The sequence below is a fragment of the Amblyomma maculatum genome, chromosome 11 (assembly GCF_055883805.1).
Source record: "Amblyomma maculatum isolate TAMU_Amacu chromosome 11, ASM5588380v1, whole genome shotgun sequence".
In the NCBI taxonomy this organism is placed as follows: Eukaryota; Metazoa; Arthropoda; class Arachnida; order Ixodida; family Ixodidae; genus Amblyomma; species Amblyomma maculatum.
Genome location: NC_139354.1, coordinates 105,631,453 through 105,639,437, shown reverse-complemented (window position 1 = coordinate 105,639,437; position 7,985 = coordinate 105,631,453).

Genomic DNA, 7,985 nt, shown 5'->3' with positions numbered 1-7,985 from the left:
CTGGGTGGAGCGGCCTGGAACACAAGCCTGGTAAGGACCTAATAGATCGCTAAGGAACAATGTTAACCGTTTGGACAGGCATCTCGCGATGAGCTTGTCGCAGATCAGGAGCGTCATGGGACGCCAGGCTCTCTGGTCAGTGCGTCTCGACTCGTCCTTACAGAGGAGAGTGATCAGCCCCTCCCTTTGAGTATCTGACAAAGCCCCCTCACTAAGGAGCCTATTCACTAATGAGGTGAAAGGACCCCCCAGCTGCCCCCAAAACTTGACGTAAAACTGAACGGGGATGCCGTCCGTCCCTGGACTACGATTCCGATTGTAAGCCTTAATGGCTGCTAAAATTTCCTCTGTCTCTAAAGGACCACCTGGGACATCTACCATTTTAGACAGCCTCTCAAAAGGAAAAGAGGTCGTTGATGGAGGAGGAGCTGTGTACAAATTACCATAAAACTGCCTTGCCAATTTCAAAATGCCCTCAGGTGTTTTTTTTTCAATAAAACCTGTATCGGGGTTAGTTAGAGCTGAAAGGATGGACTCTGCATACTAAGTGGCGTCGGAGCAGATGCCTACTGCACCACGTCTCCCTTTCCCATTTTTCAGCGCGCAATGTGGCCCTCAAGCGGTACCATCTGCGCTGGAGAAGAGCGCGATATTCTTTTCGAAGTGACTGCAGTGCAGCGGTCACCCCCGGTCCCCAGGAGAGAGGCGCGGAAGCCAGGAGGATCGCATCAGAGACTATTTTAATCTCCTCGCACTCCTCACGTGCCTCCGCATTCCCCAGGACCGGCAGCAATCGCGTACACTAGCCTTCACTCTAACCCAACCAGCACCATCGAGACAAGTATTCAAATCGGAGCTTAAAATAGACCTAATGTCATCCTTTCTAATAATAATCGCGGGTTGAGACGCCACGGTCCCTTGCCGCGAGGAGCTATAGGCAACCTGCAATGGAGTTTAATGAGACATGTGGCGCCACCTGGCGGCCGACGGGAGCTAATACTGAGGCGGCGCAGAAGCTGACGCCGTATATGTTGCGGCCGCTGTGTTCCTTCTGCGTTCGCGTTTTGTTATCCCAGTGAGTGTGATTTACTCATTTAGTGACTTCAGTGTTCTCGTGCGATGCTTCGACTACTACGGATGTGAACAAGAATAAAAATAAGCGCAAGGGCGGCGAGAAAGACTGCCACAATCACGAAGGAAACTTAAGCGTACCGCTTGCTGGGAGAACCTGGGGAGAATGTTGAGAGAAGGAGATAATGGCTGCGAGAGAGTAATGTAACTGAAATTCGTTTTGTTATGGAGCCATTGGCGTACAGACGCCAAGAAGGTAAAATAAGACGATTGCCCGTGAGCGGAGGAAACGGTATAAACTTCTGACTCGGGGAGTCGCACGCTGGTTGGGGCACACTACTCAGTACGCGCTGTAAAATTTGGCGTGTACTGGTATATGCTGTGCAAGATCGAGTGGCATACGTCCAGAAAAGCAGTAAAGCCGCAGCATTGTATTCCAGCCGCATTTCAACGGAGGCGAAATAAAAAAAAAAATGTTCGTGGATCTGTGAACCGGATTTCTAATGCGGTGTCTATTCGGAACCACAAAGCCAAAATATCTTCAAAACTTCCAATTACAGATTTCAATAAGCATATTTATCTGTAAATTAGTTCTTAAGGTGCTGAAAAAGTCGACGTGGCGGAGTGTAGAGGCCCGTGATACTGTGTACGCTGAGAATGGAACTTCGTTCTATCGTTCCGCGCCAAATATTTCTTTCACCGACAGCTCAAGCTACTCAAGAGACTCTTGTCCTAGACGATAGACTATTTCATCATTAGTAGCAACAGTAAAAAATTCTAACTCTTAACGACTTCCTTTGCGAAAGCTTTGACGTTGAGTGCCAGCATTACCCGCCGGCTTTCCCCAAGATTGAGGTACGGAGGTACAAAATACATGCCCGTTGTTGTTGTTAAGAGCTTTATTTTTCCAACGGTGTAGGAGGCCCCCTGCTCCCCGACCCCGGCACGCACAGTTTTCGTTGATGACGCACGCTACAACCGCACAGTGCTTGCAATCGTCACGACATTCGTAGCGGGTACCGCACCATGCCTCCAGTAACTTCCGCGGCACTGTCGAAAGTTGCACCGCAAACAAGTGTTCGTCATGGTATTAAACTGTAAAGCAAAAGCGCGAGGAAATTACTATGCTGCTGTAATCAAACAGCAAGAACAAAAAATGAAACGGCGATCAATCTCTTCTCAGGTTCTCTCTGCACTTTCAATGTATGGGTATGAGGTGTGAACGCAATAGGTAAATGAAAAGCTACGTTTACAACATCTTTCATTCATTTAATTATTTCTTAATTCATCATCACATATTTGACTAATGCCCTGAGAGAATAAATTTCGTATAAAATAAATTCCGTCTGCTCACGTGAAATTCAAAGCTGTGTGCGCGGGTGTTCCGTCGCGAGCGGCGCGCACTTCGCGGCGACGTCGACACCATTCCCGTTTTAAACATGAGCATTCTCGAACAGGCGGTGTCCTTTCGTCAGTATTGGTTTTCGGAAGTAGATCTGAGGACATTCGATTGCCTTAAAACCGCAGAAAATGAGAGCCGAGATGCTTCCAGCCGTACAACGCGAACGCAACCCGACCGCGCCGGCCTACTCAGATTACTCGGCGCTGCCGTTGGCGGCGCTGAACGCTGCGCTCCACTAGCGCCGCCTAGCCACTGCAGGTTGCCTATCGAACCGTGAGCGAAGCGGAGAATAACTAATTTATTATCACTAAGGGCTGTAGAAAATGTCCACATGGATTGCATGCTGGGCACCAGCGACTGAGAAACGTAAAACCTGTCGATGTGGCTCTGCACGCGCCGCCCGGACCAATTCATGCCTGACTGTCCTGAGCAGAGCGAGCACCATACATCATCAAGTTCTAGCTCACTCACTATTGCACCAAGCTCTTGCGCCCCATGGCGGTCCCGCCTCCGTGGGGTACCGTGAGTGCACGCTCGGTCCATAACATCAAGTACGCAATTAAAATCCCCAACAAAGTCAACTTTGGAAGGACCAACCAAGTGTGCATCAGAAGACGAAAAGAATGCACCCTGGTCACAGAGCGTACATGGAGCGTACACATTCACCACGCGTAAGCCGCAATCAAGATCCACAGATAAAACACGGCCATCAGAATCTCTAGAGTGGCGCAGGACTTTAGCTCGAAAACGTTTCATTAAAATAATGGCAACGCCGCGGGAGCCCGATGCTCCATAACTCCAAAAAGATCTGGTGCCAAAGGTTCTGTCGAAGCTCCCGATCTGGCTTAAGCGATAAACAAAAGTCTCTTGCAAAACCAGTATATCTATGTTCTCAGCTCGCGCGAGTTCAATAACCTCTGCTTGTTTCGGACGGCGAGAAATGCCGCGGCAATTTAATGTGGCAATGGTGAGAGCGGAAGCCATGGCGGTTTATTTATTTAAAATAGAACAGCTAACACTGCGACCAATTAATAATAGAACGACACTGGGAACGGAAGGAGCGCTAGCTGGAGAACACAGCAGAGGGTAGCAAGAGACTTTAGCTAAGGGGGGTCTCCGTACTCGAGGCGTCAGATGCCGCCTCGGGCGAGGAGGGGCAGGTGGTTGGCGATAGCTTAGAACGGTCGCAACGAAGACTTACAATGAACACAAGGGGTTGAAGAATCCTTCTCACCACTTTCGTCCATCTCCGTGTCCGAGCCGCTGTCGTCCGAAAGCACCGCGAACCGACCACCGGTGATCTCAACCTCCGGCCTTTTGGCAAGGGGCTGGTCCAAAGGTGACGCGGGGGAATTCCCATCCGAGTTATAGTGCTCTAGAAGATTCTAGAGCACTATATCCGAGTCCTGCTCCGAGCCCTCCATCTTGCGGTTGGCGACACCGCCGCGCAAGCGGCGTTTCCTGGCTGTCCGCACGGGCGAATAGTCTCAGCCGCCGCTGCATCGGCTGAGGCAACCGGTTCCTCCGGTGCCCGTCGCTCTCCGTCCAGCATGACCGCGTGGTCACGTGGCACCGCAGGAGGAGGGGGAGGAGTAGCTGTACCCTCTCCACTGCTGACGCCCGCGCCAGCGGGGACCTCAGGCGCGTCAACGCGAGCGCCACTTTCAGCCTCCGCGTGGTGTGAAGCCGGCGCGGCGGCTGCATTCTGTTCTCGTTCCTGACGTATGTTGCCTGCATAACACCTCTGCCGGCACATACCAAGCTGCAGCTTGAGAGAATCCTCTTCCGTTTCCTGTGGAACGGAATGATAGATCAAATTGGGAGGCCTGTGGTGAAACAGCCTCGGGACAAGGGAGGCCTCGGCCTCCCCGACCTGGGAATAGTAACCGCAGTGCTACACGTCAAATGGACCCAGACAGCCCTGAATTCAGACATGTCCCTGACTTGAAGCTTGACCTCGTTCTTCCTGAGCACCCGCCTTCGTGTTTTTTCGCAAAGCACGTTTTCCCACTGTGTTCCCCGTTCCGGCTCTCCTTCGCCCTTTTATGCACGAGCAGCTAACTGCTTGGAGCGACTCAGAGGCCTCCAGGCCGACATAGATATTCTGGCAGTATCGTTAAAGGATCTAGCCAATCTTTTTACGCCAAAGCTCCCCCCTAGGTATATCCAAACAGATCTGTCTAATATGCGTCCAAGCTGGAATTTGATACTGGCAAACTTTTTGGATGCAACCAGAGCAACGTTCATGTATCGCTTTGCACACGGACGGCTCCCCATCCGCAGCAAGGCATTCACACGAGCGAGCTTGCATCCAGTTTGCCCGTTTTGCGGTGGCCGTGAAGACATTGTGCACATTTTTACACAATGTCTTCTCCCAGCAGCCCTCCTTCGACGAGTGGCTACCTTGTTTAGCGTTCCAGGAGTGCCATATCAAACTGTCAGGTACCTCAACCCGTTACCCAGGCATGCTGTGAAATAGTTTGTGCTCTTGCTCGTTGAGTGCATGTACCAAGTCTGGTCTGCCAGGTGCGCCGCTGCATTTTCGCGCAGTGTTCCGGGCCTTCATGAGGTTCTCGCACGAGTCCGCAGGGAGGTCTGGTTTCACCTAAGCCGTGAGCAGCGTCACCTCAGCGAGCAAGAGTTCATAGACACGTGGAGCAGGCCACCGATTATCTGCGAGGTTTCTGGGCGTACCATAACAGTGTTACAGTTGTCCTTCAGGACATCCGAGGTCCAAAGAAGGTCCGTTCTCCCTGTGTTCGGCCTGCTATCACAGCGGGGACCTTAAACACAGTTGGCATAGTGTCCGGTGACAGCTGTGTGCTTGTCGCCACACGACTGCCCCCTTGCCAGGGTACGGCCGTCATCCCGAAACAAATACCTCCGCCCCCCGGACATCCGGGAGGGGGGGAAGTCCCGGGGATGATGTATGGATGATGACGGGCAGATAGGTTATGTGAGACCTTGAGGTGCGGCGCCTTCTGGTGCCAAACCTCCTCCCATCGGACAACGGCACGAGGTCTCTCTCGTCCTGGCTTGCCTCCACGGGGGTGATGTGATGACTACCTCGGACGATAGACCCGGGGAGGACACATTCTCCGAAGGTGCCTCTGGCTCCTCCGGGATCGCTGCCGCCGTCGAGTACGTCCGCTTAGTGCAGTCGGCATACCGGTGGTGACCGCCGCACTTGGGACAGGCTGCGTTGCGCGTCTCGTGCCCAAACTTAGCGCACCGCGAGCACTGCGGCGTCGTGCATGCTGCAGACAGATGTCCCCCGCCGCCGCACTTGCGGCACACACGCACCACACCGTCGTACTCACACTGTACTTTCTCGCCAATTCTCAAGAGGTTTGGCAGCTCCTTGGTCATTTCTATATGGACCCTGACATTCCTGACGGAACATCAGGGAACACAGGCACATGCTCCATCACTCTCCCCACAACCTTACCATAGGCCTCCAGTTCTCCGGTCAGAACTTCGGGCTGATCAAGTTCGAAGCAGTACACACGCACTGTTTTGGTACGTAACACTCTATACTCGAACGGAATGTCATGACCTTTCGCGCGGACAAAGGGTTCAGCTAAAAAGCGATCTACCGCTGCCCTTGTTTAGAAGTGAACTTCAAAACGACCTGCACCAAAATCCTGTACACCACCTAACTCATGTTTCTTCACTAGATCCTTGCATAGATTGGTGTTCAGAACACCCTTCGGCACACGCGCGTAGAAGGTGAAAGGCCGCAGCCTGGAGTGGCCTACCATCGCGGCTTAAGCCACGTGGCGGCCGGCTGGCGCCTCTAAGCTCCCAAAAATGCTACGCTGCAATATTCCGTGCTACAGTCAGAAACGAAGCAAGCCCGGACTTTCCGGCGTTGAACGAACGACGCGGTAATCCACTCCCAGGAAAAAGATGATTCCTCAGGCGTGCCGGCGGGAGCCTACTGCTGGTTGGTGCCACGTGCGCACCATCCTGGCCATAGCGGCGGCAGACGGGCGTCAGTCGTGAGCGACGGAAGAGCGCGTCTGGCCATGTCCCCAGACTGACCCCGGTGCCTGACCTCCGGCTACTGGGCCTTCGAGCAGCTAGGCAATGGGCGGAACGCACAGCCAAGCGGACAGAGCTCCCCAAGGACTGGTCCAAATGGAGGAAGGGCAACGCCTGCTGGCGTCGACAAGCCAACCGACGGGGTCGAGAAGGCTTGGCCAGCATCTGCCACAAGCTGCAAACCGCCCTGCAGTCAGCGACAGCATGGCATCTCTTTCGATCTATCCTGTAGGTGACCGTCAACCGCCATCCTGTCCTGGGCGTCGCCATTGCCAGAGGGGTGTCCTACCAGGTGTTAGCTGAGGAGCTGGCAGACCACCTGTCCAAGGCCGCCCGCCCTGCCCTAGGCCCTCTACCAAGCCCTCCGCTACGTGAGCCTCAGACCCGCCACTCCCCTCCTGCCGCAGCAACCTCCATGGTCGCTGCCCATTGCTCGGATCCCATCACCACCCTCGGGCTTCTCGGGAAAAAGACGGATCCAGGTGCAGATGGGATCACCCTCCAAATGCTCCGCAACCTAGACACCCCAGAAAAGGGCCGCCTCCTGCAGGTGTTCAACGAGATCTGGGAGAGCGGCATCCTTCCCGAGAGTTGGACTACGGCCATCGTGGTCCCCATCCTCAAGGGGAAGCAGCCCCCCAAGCAGCTCTCCTACCGCCCCGTGTCCCTAACATCCGCAGCCTGCAAGGCCATGGAGTCCGTGGCCCTGGAGCGCCTCTCTTGGATTGCCCGGGTGAAAAACGTTCTCCCTGAAAGCCAGTCCGGGTTCCGGAAACAGGTGCACTGCGGACTCCATCGCGGACGTCATGTCCATCCTGGAAAGCACGTCGGCGACGTCGCCCTTCTGGATGTCGAGTCGGCTTTCGACCATCTACCACACCAGGCCATCCAACAAGCTCTGGATGACCTGGGGTCACAGGTAACCTGCGGCGTTTTATAACAGCCTTCCTTTCCAATCGTTCCTTGCAGGTCCGGGTTGGACAGACCCTGAGCTCGCCTCGCCCCCTCCTGTTCAACCTGGTCCTTGCTGGTCTCCCGAGCGCCATCAAACAGGGTCGGGTCCACAAAGTGCTGACCGCGGTCTATGCCAACAACGTGGCGCTCTGGGTCCGGGCCCCAAGGAGACGGATGATCTCGTCTAGGAAAGCCCTGCAACGAGCCCTCGACTCTGTGAAGCAGTTCCGCCTCGACAGGGGGCTCAAGCTCTCGGCCGCAAAGTCGGAGGCCCTCATGGTTCATCCTTCAGGAGCACAAGCATCAGCCCATGCAGCCACCCTGGTGATTGACGGCACCAGCCTGCCCTGGAGACGCCAGCTCAAGTACCTGGGGCTAGTGATCGATCACCGCCTCACATGGATCCCTGCAGACAAGGCCTACCTGGGTAATCTGAACCGGGTTGGCCGAGCAACCCAACGTCTTCTCGCAGGGGTCAATGGCTACTCAACATCATGGGCAATGAGGCGGCTGC